Raw genomic sequence first — 16,370 nt, forward strand, 5'->3', positions numbered from 1 at the left:
TTATATCTTTTACTGGGCAAGACTGAGTTAGAACATAGCAGAGGCTTGTCCAAGTCAGTGTCTTAGCAGCAAAAAGAAAATCAACTTGGTTTAAACTTTGAAGAAATGTTAACAAAGAAACGATTTATAGAAGTATGGGCAGGAAATCCACAAAGAATACTGAAGCATCAAGAGATTAGCCACAGAGGGGAGCAGCCTAAACAAGGGGAGGAGATGATGTCACCAGAGCTAGTGAGCACGGGAGGCACATTAGAGGCTCAGCAAGCAGGAGCTCTAGTTACAGAGGGACCCAGTCATGGCCAGAACTGTGGAACCAAACAGGGAGACAACCTGCCTTTAATCTTCTTCTGGGCTCCTACAGGCTGTCGAGAATCAAAAGCCAGAGGGCAAAGGATCCTGAATGATACCATCCTTAGAGGTCACCTCCCACCTTCCAGGGCACTAAGCAGTGTGGAGCAGATGAGAGAATTGATCAGAGCAAGAAGGGGGCAGGAGCTGAAGAATAACCAACATAGGACTCAATAAATGTTAAATGGCTGAATGAAACAAAACTAGCCAACGGGGAGAGAATGGAGGACAGTGATAATATTTTCCCACCTGGGATCTTTTTGCAGTGGTGCCTTTCATACAATTCTGTGACACTGAAAGTTGAGTGAAATTATTTTAGGAGTTCACAGCCATTTCTTCCTGTGATTATATATAATGTAAATATTCTATAATATATATAAATTATTGAAATACTCTGCTAAATACAACACGTAAATCCAGTTGTGTTACACAGCAACATTTTTAACACGTGGGAAGCAGGTCACCATCAACTCATTCTGCTAGGTAAATTTGGTTTTGTCAAGCTTAAAACTAAGAGCCCCCTGCCTCTTCTGTACTTTTATTTGAATGTCTTAAATGTATCATTAATTAGGAAGGTTTAGGTGTGCATTAGTATTTTATGAAAATTCGGGTCTACATGTGCGCCCTTACATAAAATTGTACACATTTGTACACCACTATAGCACATGTACATAGCTCAGTGAAATGCCTGCCAAGTTTCAGGCATGCGTATCTGCCTATGTTCTCATGTCTAATCATGTTGTATCATGTTTCTGTAAATATCATATATTTATGCAAAGAATTACACAATTGTAGGATACCTGGGTGACTGAGTCAGTTAAGTGGCCGACTTCTGTTCAGGTCATGATCTCTCGATTTGTGAGTTTGAGCCCTGTGTGAGGCTCTGTGCTGACAGCTCAGAGCCTGGAGCCTGCTTTGGATTCTGTGTCTCCCTCTCTCTCTGCCCCTCCCCCACTCACGCTCTGTCTCTCTCTCTCACAAAATAAATAAATAAACATTTAAAAAAAGAGAGAATTACACAATTGCAAATATTGTTAGGAATTTCATTTGAAATGCACCTCTGGCCATTTGCACCTCCCATTTTCATGCCTGGAAGGTTGTTCCCTCAGTTCTTGGCAAGGTTGAGATTAGGATATTTTTCAGTCCTTTTCATCCTTTTCTCCTTTAGCTCTCTCAAATGTTTCCTGCTCAGGAAAGGCTTCCCTAATCACCTAATATCTTAGTTAGTCCCCCCTTCTCTATTTTACTGTTTTCATAGCACTTTTCACAATTTATAACTGTTTTGTTTCATTTTCTCCTCATTGGTTCTTCTTTGCTTCCTTAACAAAATTTTAAATCTCATTATTGCTAGTTCTGGGTTCCTCCCTAGCATGAGTGGGGCACTACGGTAAAGGCATTTGCCTATATTAATCCATCTGCTCATAATATCCTTGTGAGGGTCTTTATGAACCTTTATGAACCTGTGCACGTTTATTTCTATCTTCTTCACTTGATTTACATTATTTATATATATATATATATTTATTTATTTATTTATTTATTTAGAGAGATTAAGAACATGAACAGGGGAGAGGGGCAGAGGGAGAGAGAGAGAATCTTAGGCAGGCTTCACAGTCAGCACAGAGCCCAACTCAGGGCTCAATCCTACAACCTTGTGATCATGATCTGAGCTGAAATCAAGAGTAGGATGGTTGGGGCACCTGAGTGGCTCAGTCAGTTAAGCATCCAACTCTTGATTTTGGCTCAAGTCATGATCTTAAAGTTTGTGAGAGTGAGCCCTGTGTCAGGCTCTTCACTGACAGCACAGAGCCTACTTAAGATTCTCTCTCTCTCTCACTCTCTCTCAAAATAAATAAACATTAAGAAAGAAAAGAGAGTTGGATGCTCAACCAACTGAGCCACCCTGGCTCCTCTTGATTTACTTTATTATTTTAACCAACGCTTACCGAAGGTCAACTCTGGGCCAAGTACAGTGCTGAGGTTTGGAGATAAGATGATAAGAACATAGTCACAACTCCATAGGGATTATCTAGGCAGATGGAGTACATAAACTGACTACACCAATTGGTTAAACCTTTCTTACACCAGGATTCTAATCAGCAAGACTGGAAGAAGGGTGCTATTCTTTTGGTCTGTTACTATCTAATTTTGTCTTTTATTTTACTCTCCTTCAGCTTTTCTTCTCTCTTGGAGCCTATCCTTTCTAGCTGTCTTGTGTCCCCTTTCTTTTCCTGGGTTGTATTATTTATAAGTAATTACAGCTAATTCAAGATTATCTCTTTTGTGGATTTTGTACAATTATGTTTAAACCCTAACTAGTAGAATCTGGATTTAAACTTCCCCACCAACTCCCCACCTCCTGCCCCCAGCCAATGAAGACCCAAGGATTAGTTGTAATGTTAGCCTGAGAAAAGTTGAACTAGACAGTCATTAGCTCTTCACTACTCCCTATTCCCCCATGTGCTCCACAAGATTTAAGATCTCTTCCAAAGCCACATAGGAATGATGAATTTTTTTCTTTTTGGTAATTTCTTAGTTCTCTGCTCCACTTCCACTGACACAGATATTTACAAATAGATGTCTTCTGACTTATTTTCTGCTGCCCCAAGAATTATGGAATGTTGTATTGAAATTCTTCTTTGGATTTTTGTATCCCAATTTATATCCCCAATTTCTTGCATACTGCCTGGTACGTAATAGATGTCCAATACATACATGTGAAAATAAATCCAAAGTGAAAAGAGATAAAAAATCAGTAGATCATTTTTACATGAAGAGTGTTGCTATATTTAAATTGAGGGGGTTACATATACGTTTTATTCCTAAATTACCTGATCCTCAAAAGTAAGAATGAGTCTTGGGGGACCTAGATGGCTTAGTGGGTTAAGAGCCCAACTTCACTCAGGTCATGATTTCGTGGTTTGTGAGCTCAAGCCCTGCATTGGGCTCTGTGCTGACAGAGCAGAGCCTGCTTCAGATCCTTTGACCAAACCTCCTCTGCCCCTGCCCCTCCCCTGCTCATGTGCTTGTATACTCTCTTTCTCAAAAATAAATAAACATTAAAAAAAAAAAGAGTAGGGATTAGTCTTTGTTCTTCTTTGTACCATCTGCTACCTTGTGCCTAAAACAATATCTGATATAGAACAGATCTTAATTTACATTGTTGAATAAAGAATGAATAAATATCATTAAATAAATATTAGTAAATATCTATGGATGATATAGATGAGGATTTAAATCAATCATGTCACCTGGGATATTCCCTGGAACAAGATACAATTAACCTAGGTAAAGAAAAAACTACAAATAGTATTAGAAGGATGTCTATGGAGACCAGACTGCACTGGAGCAGCTCCTGCTCGGGGAACCCATCCCTTAGAATGGGTGTGCCTACTTCTGTTTCTTTTCCTCCGAGAGAGGCTGGAGCTGAACTTTGGAGATGGATTTGCACATGAAATGGGAGTACAAGCGTGTGAACATGTGGCTGTGGGGTTTTTGTTAATGTAGTCATTTCCTTCCAAACACTTGAAAAATATTTTTCTTTTATATTTTCCATCCTATTGCCATTGCCTCTGTGCTTTCTCCTCATTTCACATTTAAATTCTATAAACTGTCCAGTTAATGTGGACATGCATAATAAGTGGGCCCTGATCTTACTCTAAATGGAAGCCAGAACTAGTGTCCAGACACTAGGAAAGCATAATTACCCCAAGAGCAGCGTTAGGTTTTCTGGAAGGGCTTTTATCAGTGTGTATGGAGCCCCAGATGAAGGTTTCAGCATTAGACAAGGAAGAAGATTTATGAAATGCATATCTCCTCTTTCCTGGGGAGGGAAAAAACTTGCAAAACGGCTTAGGGTGTGAGTGCTTCCTGACCCTTAAGGGAAAGAAAGAAAATTATATCAAATCTTTGCATGCTAAAATAATATTCACTCAAAATGAGAAATGATTGATTTTTTCCATATGTTCTTATCCTATTTCAATTTAAATTAATTTTGCAGGAGTCATTAACCATCTCTGCAAAATTTGCTGGGATTGCTTCTGATGCTGGCTTTGGCACACCTGCAGCCAGTGCGTGTGTTTATGGTTAATGTGTAGGAACCAAAATTAATTTCAGTGAAAGAGCCAAATGGTCCTCCGGAGTCCTTACTCATATGTCTGATTAGTATTCACGAGGGGCAGAAAACAGCCTGCCAAGGGTGATAGAAATGTTTCAAAGGATCTTTTCTAAGTTCTCTCACTATCTTTTTTTTTATTTGCAGGTGCAAAAATTCCGTTTGTAATTCTTTAATTCCAAGGGCAATGGGTGTCTTGGGGTCTCAGAATTCAGGACAAGTGGCCAGATGGGACACAATATTATGTTTGCAAGTCATGGCAGGTGCAGAAGGAGGGCAAGCAGTTAAAAGTTTGGCCCACTCGCCTTTTTTTTTTTTCTCTTTTTGTGCTTCCTTTTACTCTTCTAGGCGGGTGTACAATTACACGAGCTGAATTCGTTATCTCCCAAAGCTGTGCTGTTGTACATCCAGGAAAAGGACTTGATTACTCAACCCATGTTTCCAGGAGCCTTATTTGGGTTCTTTTGTGTAGCAGAAGCAAAAGTGCTGAGTGCACCCTCTATTTGTTTTGCGATTTGCCTGCTGGGCACATTACTTGCTATCACTCTGGTTTCAATAGATGGTCTTTCCACTGAGGTTTTAGCATGTCTATATTTAGAAAACAATAAAAGATGTATAAGATGGAAAAATTAGAGGAGAGCAAAAGTGCACTGAGGAGGAGCGAGAAGGGCAAGAGATAGTCACAGATCCTTTTCAATGACAAGAGCTGCCCCTGGCACCCAGGCTTGATTTCTTTCTTGCCTTGCCAAGTATTTCACTGTACAGTGTGGAGTTATTAAGTGTGGAGATGAGGAATGGAACAATAGCCAAAGAAAACATGGACCCAGTATTCCATGGCATCCTCAGAGTTGGCTTTGACAGGGCCTACAACAGAAACGCTGTGAGAATACAGGGGCTGAAGAGTCAGCTACAAAAGGTGTGTCTGTGAGCTATGATAACCACGTATGATCTCCCCTTTCATGCCTTTGTCAGCACATGAGCTTCTGAGGTCAATGACTTCCTTCCCTACCAGGAATAGTTTGTAAGGTTCTTCTGCAAGCTGTGGTGAGAAACTTCAGTTTGCAGGTTCCAGAGGTGAACGTAACCAGAATATGCTCTGGTTTGTCTCCACGGATTTTGATGCTTTGAAAAGATAAGTGGGCAAAATGCCTGGAGATTAAAACAAGAAGGAGAAGAAGAAAAGAGGAAAGACAGACTGAAAGCAAGGAAGAAATGACACTGAGATGGGCTATTCCCTTGACGGTAGCTATAAAAATCTCGCTCATTATATCAGATAATAATAGGTTTATTTGATTGTCTCTGGGCTTGGTATACGGTTACTTATTTTTACATGGCCTCTTGAATGCTATATGGAATATTGTACACATTTACTGATTTATGTATATATTTACTTATTGACTTTATACTATACCCAGAATTGGGCCATACCCAGTTGGGCACATAACAAACAGATGGAGGAGTAGTGATAGCCTCTAACTTATATTAACTGTAGGATATGCACACACATTTTCTTTGGTATTGAAAATAAAATGAAAGAAAGAGAAGACAGTCAGTAAAGCATCCAGCTCTTGATTTTGGCTCAGGTCATGATCTCACATTTTGTGAGTTTAAGCCCTGCCTCAGGTTCTGTGCTGACAGCATGGAGCCTACTTGGGATTTTCTCTCTACCCGTCTCCCACTATCATGCTTGCACTCCCCCCTCTCAAAATAAATAAGTAAATAAGATTTTATTTTTATTTTTTTTACATTTTTATTTATTTCTGAGAGGCAGAGTGAGACAGAGCACAAGTGGGAGAGGGCCAGAGAGAGAAGGAGACACAGAATCTGAAGCAGGCTCCAGGCTCCATGCTGTCATTATAGAGCCTGATACGGGGCTCAAATTCACAAACTGTGAGATCATGATCTGAGCCGAAGTCAGACACTTAACTGACTGAGCCACCCAGGTGCCCCAAATAAACAATTTTAAAAGGGTAGAAAAGAAGTCTATTTGGCCAAAATATGTATAAGAGGTCTGTATAACCTTAAAATGTTTAATTGAGCACACTTCTCTTCCTTGAAAAGGTCAAGGCCCATGACTATTTAAAATGATGTGATTGGGCACTGGCTGGCTCAGTCAGTAGAGCATGGGACTTTTGATCTTGGGGTTGTGAATTCAAGCCCCACATTGGGAGTAGAGATTACGTAAAATCTTGAGAAAAAATAATGTTATGATTAAGAGAAAAAAAATTGTGTGACGAAGTAGCTACTGTCAGGTTGCCACTGCCTGGCTGGACATCACCACAAGACTTAGCCCTATCTGAAAACATCAGATTCTGGTATAATAAAATGTAACCCCCAAATATCCACCCATCTACTAGGGAACATCACTTTCTTCCAACATTAGGATGCCTTTTGGTTTTTTAGGCAGAAAGTCTTGGATATAACTCTAGGCTAGGCTCCCTGGATTTTCCTGAGGAAAGGAAATGGGCCATAACTTGTCCCTGCCTGATGGCCTCTCTGTGGAATGGCCAACAGGAGATACTGCTAGGAAACTGGACCCTTGAGTCCTAGTGCTAGCCCAGCCTTGTGAGCCGGCAGCAAATTAACTTCATCCCCCACAACCTCAGTTCATCATGGATGTAAAAACATGTACTACTTTCTCTGGATGATTCAAAAGACCATTTTCCAGTGTAGCAGGTGATGTTATGGAAAGAGCGAAAGTTTTGGAATCATCAAACCTCAACATTTCCTCAACAAATATTCATTTAGCATCTACCCTATGCCAGGTACTGTTCTAGGCACTAGAGAGGCCACCCTTGTGAAGCTCACATTTTAACTGGATATAAAGGGGATCACTATTAGTCTGTGTCATGGCGAATCATTTAGCTCATCTCAGCTTATTTTTTCCAGCTATAAAATGGGCATTATCATAATTCAAGATGTTAGGATTTGACACAATGATATGTAAATCACCTATTTTATAGTAGGGTTTCAATTAATGCTATGTAAATAATATTATATAACATGTGGGGAAATGCTTTTATACTTGCATATGCTATCCAGATATGTGAATTAGTCTTTCATCTCTCCGCTGTACTGTATGACTTTAAAGCCACAGACCATCACAAAATTATACTATAGAGTTCATAACTTCTCTTTATTTCTTTAAAAGGGACTTCATTTATTAAAGAAATGCTTTTTGAATACTTACTATGTATTAAATACTAAGCTGGTGCTAGGGATATAGAAATAAATGAGACTCTCTAGGCCTTACTTAGGATCATAACAATAAATACTTGGATTTCAGCAGGGTTCTCACTTTGGAGGGCTTATTCTTCTAGAATTTATATTGGTTTACTATTTAGAAAAAAAAAATAAAGAAAAACAGCCCTTGGCAAGTGGGTTAAGCTAAAGTTTTACTAGAGAGACTGAAAGCTCTTTCTGTAAGACCCCTGGCAATTTCGGTCTATTCAAGATGAAACAGACAATAAAGGACTTGTTTCCTATAGCTGCCCTAGAGGTAAATGGTCCATCTATCAATATCCTTTGCAACAAGAGAAAATCAATCAAATTATTTACTGTACCCAGCCATTTGGCCAGTGTTGTTACAGATATTTCAGGGGGTATAAATAAAAGAAAAAAAGATATGGAGGAGAGATAGATCAGTGTAAGATGTGACACCAGCCTGGAGACCTGAAGTGGAATATTTGCTAATTTACTCATTCACTCATTCAAGAAAAATCTGCTTAGTGACCATGGCCTTAAAGGAATTGCTCCGAGTCGTGGGTCTACAAGTGGGAGAACCAACAAAGCAGAACATTTATTGACAATTTATTATGTACCAGACACACTCTACCACTTTACTTAACATTATCTCAATTTATTCTCCCATCAACCCTGAAAATTAAGTTGTAACCTCGGCCTCAAAAAGTGAACTGGTGTATGACAGGACAGAAGACAACTATACACAACGTGAGAAGCAATGTCAGAAAAGAACGGGCCCAGGGCTGGTAAGCTCAGTAGAGAGAGGAAGAGTTTAGCTGTCCTGAGAGAGTGGGTGCTGCCTTCACAAAGGTGATGGCATTCTAGTTTTAAAGCAGGTACAAGACATGTCAAAGAGGTACTACTGGGCAGGCAGGCATACAGACAGCAAGCAGACAGACAGAGGTTGATAGCATGGACTGTAAGTGCTGCAGAAGCTATAGGGAACTCCAGGCTCTCAGAGCACCAAGTTACCCCTCCCTTCCTGCTCGTTCACCTGGAGTTGTTACCCCAACCGAGAAAATTGATTTCCCTGAGAGAATGACACGGGGATACAGATTTCTAGCCCAATTCATGGTGCACATGGAGCCTTTTTTATAATTCATGCTCTGTTTTATGAAGGAAGTAGGTCTCTTCTGCTCTGTGCTCTGTTTTAGAGTCAGGAACTGATCTTTGTGCTGATGCTATGCTGGATCTTGATTTATTTTATGTTGATGACATTTAGGAATAAGAAATGGGAAGCAAACTAATCTTCCCTATGTGCCACTATTTGGTTTTGATGGATAAAATGGACTTCGTTAAGCTTTTCTTCTTTCAGTTGGAAGGTATTGTAAGACACAAGTTAAATGCTGAAGTGTGGAGCCAGGTAGACCTAAGTTCAAATCCTATATCTGCCCCTTATTAGTTGGGTGACCTTGGATATGGAATCTCTTCAAATTTGCATCACAAGATCAAATCAAACTCTGGGAAGTGGAGATACAGTTCTAAATTTGGAGCCCACCAAAGAAAAATTCAAACAGGGCTCTTTTACCCTCCTATAAATAGACAGTTGTAACTCAGTGATCACACCTACAACATTAAAGCCATCAAGAAAGAGAAAAAGCAGCCAGAGGCTTGTCTCTAACTAGTTTGCTCTAAATACCTGATCCCCAGGAAAATTGTTAGGGTTTTCTGCAATAAGTAGTGTCTTCAGGTCCTGCTGAGTCTTGGAGGTCTGTGATTATATTCAGAAAACAGTCTGAATTGAAATAACTGAATTGGTAAACAGGTAGGAGGCTAGAACTTTTAACCTGCCATAATAATAATAGTAATAATAGATTAATTTGAGGGTGCTTACTATACACCGGGCATTGTGTTAAACACTTTATAATGAATTAAAAAATTTAATTTTACAATCACCCTATAATGTAAGTGCTATCTTTCATTTCTATTTTAAGATAAGGAAATTGAGGCACAGAAAGGGACAATGGTTAGCCTGCCTGGCAGAACCAGGTTTTACATTCACACATGGGCTCCAAGGCCCATCCAATGAACCACTCTCCAGCTCTATAAGCCAACCTCTTTAAAAATAGTTATAATAACAACATTGTATCTGTCCTGATTATAAACGTAAGTCATGGTAGAAATTTTCAAGAACAGAGAAAGGAGTAAAGAAGCCAAAATCATTCATATTTTTATCACCCAGGGATAAGGTTTATTAATATGTGTGTCTATTTCCTTTAAGAAATTAAATTACATATATAATTCTCATTTCAAATAGTATAATGCTGCATATAAATTTTTAAATTTAATGTTAAAATTTGAGCATCTTCCCATGTTATTAAATATTCTTATGAACAAAGATTTTAATGCCTGCAAATATTCCAGTTAGCTGGGGGTATCATGATTTAATTTTAAAATCTCATATAACATTGGACTGTTAGGTTGTTTCCAATGTCCCTGAGACTTCTCTGTTGGCTTCTTGAGGATTCCTTAGCCGCACACTTGCAAGAGTTGCCTGGGCTATTAGAAGAGCAGCTTATCTTCCAGGAAAGGGAATGTGCTCACATACCTCTCCCGGGCAAGAACACCCCTGAACCATTGGAAACAGGTGAAAATTCAGAGCATCCCATACAAATTCTCAATGAGAGTCCAGAATTTCATTCAATTAAAAAAGCCCTTTGTGTAATTTCTTCCTAGTTTTGTAAATAAAACATATGTCTTATAAAGAAAGTAGAACATACACATAAGTTAACAAAAAGAAAACATCTAAAATCACACCACTCAGCTTGATGAATATTCCTCTGTCCACACTATACACTATCTTGTTATCTGCTTATTTTATTAAGTAGCATATTACATTATTTCATAATGTATATATATATGAAATCATGATATACACTTTATCTTACAGTTTTTTTGTGAATAATACCCCAATAAAGGTGGAAAAAATAATGAAATAGATACCAAATGATAACTGATTTCTCAAACCCCATCCAAACCACCAGCCGATTCTTACCAATAATCACTTTTTAACTCACATATTTTTACATTATTTTTCCTCTTTATTCATTTTGCCAAACCTACCATGAAGCAGTTGCTGTACTTTTAGAGTGAGCCCCTTCCTTCAAGGAGTCAGCCTTATGCTTGGAGAAATAATACCCACATTCTTGGGAAAAAGACTAAAAGATGAGGCTATAAAAAAGTGACCCAAAGTGATGCTTCCCATAAAGACATGTGTGGGAATAAGGAAAATACAGATCATTTTACAAATCCAGACCCTCTCTCCTATCTTTTTTTGGGAGAGAGAGGGCACAAGTGAGCAAGAGGCAAAGAGAGAAAGAATACCAGGAGGGGCAGAGGGAGAGAGAGAGAGGGAGCAGTGGGGCTCACCCCAAGTGGGACTCAAGCTCACCTCAAATGGGACTTGAGCTCAACCAATGTGAGTCTCGAACTCGCTAACCCTGAGAGCATGACCTGAGCTGAAGTCAGGTACTTAATGACTGAGCCAGCCAGGAGCCCTCCTCTATCGTATCTTTACCCCAGAATATTGTGTCCAATTTTCTCCTCCATCCTTTCATTACCTCAAGTGGCTTGAGAAAGGGCGCAGTTAGCAGTGCCACATATGACCCCCCCCAAAACCAAATGTCTGCCTCTAGCTATTAAAAAAATACTTCTACCTCCCCTTCCTAATTTATTTGAAAAAAAAAAAAAAGAAGAAGAAGAATGTGTTTGTACCAGAAACTAAGCCTAAGTTTAGGTTTTAAATGACTATGTTGAAATCAATGAAAACAAGACTCTGAGCTGCTCCAGTTTTCTCAGATGGGCTTTATTAAAAATGGAGTCTTATTCCCAGAGCAATTGTGAGCTAGGGATCACTATACTCAGCGTATGAAGTGGTAAAAGGATCAGATAAAAAGTAATCATCTTACTTTGTGCTCAAACTCATGCTGAAAGAGCTTAGAAATGGCTTCTTTTGTAAGCTGTCTAAGGGGATAAGCAAGCAGGTTTATTTAAAACTCCTGTATCTGTCGCTATTTTGTAGCTTCAGGTCATTCGTGTAGCATCACTCTTAACTCACTTTTATTGTACTTATTTATCATAACCTGTTCTTTTTACTTTAAATAATCAATTATATTTTAAAGAGATTTTTAAAAAGAACAACCAAAGACAGTCTTTTATATCCTCCCATCAAGTTACCATTACTGGTGCTCTTGTTTCCTTTATGCAGTCCTGATTTTCAACTGGTATAATTTTCCTTCTTCTCAAATGTCCTTTACCATGTCTTGTAGTACAGATCTGCTGGTGCAAATCTTTTCAGCTTTTGTATACCTGAAGAAGTCTTTATTTGTCCTTTCACTTTGAAAGATGTTTTCACTGGGTATAAAATTCTAGGATGACAAGTTTTGTTTTCTTTTGTTTTGTTTTTCTTTCAGTACTTTTTTTTATAAGTTTATTTATTTTGAGAGAGAAGAGAGGGTGCATGCACATGCAAGCAAGGAAGGGGCAGAGAGAGAGTGGGAGAGAGAGAATCCCAAGCAGAGTACAGAGTCTGACTCAGGGCTCAATTTCACAAACTGTGAGATTGTGACCTGAGCCAAAATCAAGAGTCCAATGCTTAACAGACTGAGCCCAGGAGCCCCTCTGTCAGTACTTTAAACACATTGCTTCGTTGTCCTCTTATTTGCATTTTTTCAAACAAGAACTTTAGTGGTCTACTGTCATTCCAATCTTTGTTTTTCTGGCAGTTTCTAAGATTTTTCTCTTTTTGCTGGTTTTGAAAAGGTTGATTCGGATGCGTGCTTGGTGTAGTTCTCTTTTTTCTTACACTTGGGTTTGTTGAGCTTCTTAGAGCTGTGGGCTTAGGATTTTCATTAAATTTGGGAAGTTTTCATGGGCTAACAACATGGACAGACACTCCTCCAAAAAAGACATCCACATGGCCAACAGACACATGAAACGATGCTCAACATCACTCATCATCAGGGAAATACAAATTTAAACCACACTGAGATACCACCTCACACCTGTCAAAATGGCTAGCATCAACAGCTCAGGCAACAATAGATCCTGGCGAGGATGCAAAGAAAGAGGATCTCTTTTGCCCTGCTGGTGGGAATGCAAACTGGTGCAGCTGCTCTGGAAAACAGTCTGGAGATTCTTCAAAAAGTTAAAAATAGAACTACCCTATGACCCAGCAATTGCACTACTAGATATTTATCCAAGGGATACAGGTGTGCTGTTTCAAAGGCACACATGCACCCCAATGTTTGCAGCAGCACTATCAACAATAACCAAAGTATGGAAAGAGCCCAAATTTCCATTGACAGATGAACGGATAAAGAAGATGTGATATATGTGTTCAATGGAGTATTACTCAGCAATCAAAAAGAATGAAATCTTGCCATTTGCAACTACATGGATAGAACTAGAGGGTATCATGCTAAGTGAAATTAGTTAGTCAGAGAAAGACAAATATCATATGACTTCACTCATAAAAGGTCATTAAGATACAAAACCAATGAATATAAGGAAAGGGAAGCAAAAATAATATAAGAACAGGGAGGGGTGCAAAAACATAAGAGGCTTTTAAATATGGAGAACAAACAGAGGGTTACTGGAGGGGTTGTGGGAGGGTGGATGGGCTAAATCGGTAAGAGGCATTAAGGAATCTACTGTTGAAGTCATTGTTGCACTATATGCTATCTAACTTGGATGTGAATTTTTAAAAAATTAATAAATTTTTTTGGAAAGTTTACAGACATTATTTCTTCAATATGTCTTGTCCTCCCATCTCTTTTTTCTCTCTTTTTTAAAGTTTATGTTCAGAGAGAGAGAGAGAGAGAGAACACAAGCAGAAGATGGACAGATAAAAAAGGAGAGAAGCAGAATCTGTGCTGTCAGAATTCAGAGCTCACTGTGGGGCTGGATCTCATGAACCATGAGATTATGACCTGAGGTGAAATCAAGAGTCAGACACGTAACAGACTGAGCCACCCAGGTACCCCATCCATCTCATTCTTCTATGATGGCCTGAATTGTCCCTTCAAAATTCATATGTTGAAGCTCTAACCAATGTGACTGTATTTGGAAATAGGGCATTTAGGAAGATAATTAAGGTTAGGTGATGTCATAAGAGTGAGGCCATAGTATGGGTCCTTGTAGGAAAAGGAAGAGACACCAGAGATCAGTCTCTCACCACACACATGCACAGAGGAAAGGCCAAATGACAACACAGTGATAAGGCAGCTGTCAGTAGAGACAGGAAGAGAGATCTAACTAGAAACCAACCTTGAAGCCACCATGATCTTGGACTTCCTGCCTCCAGAACTGTGAGAAAATAAGTTTCTGTGGTTTAATCCCCAATCTGTGGAATTTTGTTACGATAACTGTTGAAGGCTAATATAATAGAATAGGGAATTTTCATATTAACCGTGACACTCACCCCCACCTGACATCCAGTTTCCCCTATTATAAGCATCTTACATTAGTATGGTATATTTGTTACAATTAATGAACCAATATTGATATAATATTGATATATTATCAGCTAAAGTTTATTCAGATTTCCATCTTTCTCTCATATACTTTCTTTAAAGGATCCTTCTAGTATACCAAATTACATTGATTTCTCGTGTCTCCCTAGGCTCCTCTTGGCTGACAATTTCTCAGAATTTCTTTGTGTTTCATGACCTTTGAAGTTTTCAGAGGCTTTGATTAGGTTATAACAGGATGCTCTCTTACTGGCTTTCATCTGATTTTTTTTAATGATTACATTAGGGTTTTGAGTTTGGCCATGCCAAAACAATACCCTTCTGAGCATTCTTCTTGATGACTAGTGTAGCACAAGATTTTTCCATTCTGGGTGCTGGCAACATAAATTATTCCAGGCCCTGTGTGAAGTCTGAAGATTGTCTGTGTGCTCCTTTCCAGTGGGTCTTTCCCCTTACTTGGGTAGGTCCTTCATTCGCATGTCCAGTTAGTACTTACCTGAAGACTAAAAAGGCACCACAGTTTTCTGGAGCTCTTGCTCGCTTTCTATGCAGCCCTCTCTTCTCTGGCATTACCCTATGAATTCTGTCTACCTTAGTTCCTTCAAATTCACAACCTTGGCTACTCAACTCAGGTAGATTGCTGGGCTCTGTTTGGGATTTTCCTCCCTGTGCTATAGCCTGGAAAATCCATAGACATTAAATTAGCTATCATAGGGCTCACCTCATCTATTTCTTTTCTCTGAGGAATTACTGTCCTATGTTCTGTGTGTCCAATATCTAAAAACCATTACTTCATATTTTGTCTTGTTTCTTAATTGTTTTTATTTTAGAGAGAAAAAGGAGGGTAGGGGAAGGGACAGAGAGAGGAGGGAGAGAGAGAAAGATTCCCAAGCAAGCTCCATGCTCAGCATGGAGCCCAATACGGGATTGGATCCCATGCCCTAGGATCATGACCTGAGCCAAAAACCAAGAGTTGGACACTCAACTGAATGAACCACCCAGGTGCCTCTTAATTATTTTAAAAATATGTAATGCTTTATGACTTTGAGTGTCATCCCTGCAAAAGGGGCCATGCTAATCTCTGCATCATTCCAATTTTTGTATATGTGCTGCCAAAGCAAACACTTGCTTCTCAATTTTAAGTGGAGAGTCTGAATCCAGTTTCTGAGTATTATGGCCACATACTAAAGTCAAAATTACTTCTTTGTTTTACCATGGTATATTCCATATGTATATATGATATATATATCATAAAACTTACATTTGACCATTTTTAGTGTACAGTTCAGGGGCATCAAGTAAATTTATATCATTGTATAACCATCACCACCATATCCTCCACAACTTTTCCATCATCCCAAATTGAAATCCAATACCCATCAAACAATAACTCCCATTTCCCTTTCTCCTTAGCCTTTGAAAACCGCTGTTCTGCTCTCTGTCTCTATGAATTTGACTACACTAGGTACCTCATATATGTGGAAGCATATATCCATCCTTTTGTGTCTGGCTTATTTCACTCAATGTAATAGCCTCAAGGCTCATCCTTATTCTAGCATATGTCAAAATATCTGTGTTTTGAAGGCTGAATAATATTCCATTGTAAGTATATATCACATTTTTTATTATCCCTTCATCTATCAATGAACATTAGGCTGTTCTTACCTTTGGGCTATGATTGGTGCTGCTATGAATATTGGTATATGTTATAGACTAAATTGTGTCTCCACAAAATTCATGTTAAAGTTCTAGCCCCCATTATGACTGTATTTAGAGATAGGGCCTTTAGTGAAGTAATTAAAGGTAAATGACATCATAAGGGTGGCACCTTAATCTGATAGGATTAATGTCCTTAGGAGAGGAAGAAAGACACCAGACATTGGTTTGTCTGCATGCACAGAGAAGAGGCTATGTGAGGACACAGAAGGCAGCTGTCTACAAGCTAGGCAGACAGATCTCACCAAAACACACCCTGATACCACACTGGTTTTGGACTTCTCCAAAACTTAGAAAATAAATTTCTGTTGTTTAAGGCACCCAGCCTGTGTTATTTTTTTATGGCAATTTGAACGGACTAATACAGTATACAGATACCTGTTCGAGTCCCTGCTTTCAGTTCCAGAAGTGGAACTTCTTTGAATTATTTGAGGAACTTCTCTACTGTTTTCTGCTCTGCATAATTAGTTTTTAATTAT

The 16,370-nt window shown here is 38.9% G+C and overlaps 1 non-coding gene across 1 annotated transcript; it reads right to left on the reverse strand.

The window, feature by feature from the left end:
• Positions 1-15,195: 15,195 nt before the first annotated feature.
• Positions 15,196-15,300, reverse strand: LOC115288788. The gene has a single exon (XR_003907190.1). It is a non-coding gene; the product is annotated as a U6 spliceosomal RNA (small nuclear RNA).
• Positions 15,301-16,370: the final 1,070 nt, after the last annotated feature.

This window comes from Suricata suricatta, chromosome 3 (assembly GCF_006229205.1).
Source record: "Suricata suricatta isolate VVHF042 chromosome 3, meerkat_22Aug2017_6uvM2_HiC, whole genome shotgun sequence".
In the NCBI taxonomy this organism is placed as follows: Eukaryota; Metazoa; Chordata; class Mammalia; order Carnivora; family Herpestidae; genus Suricata; species Suricata suricatta.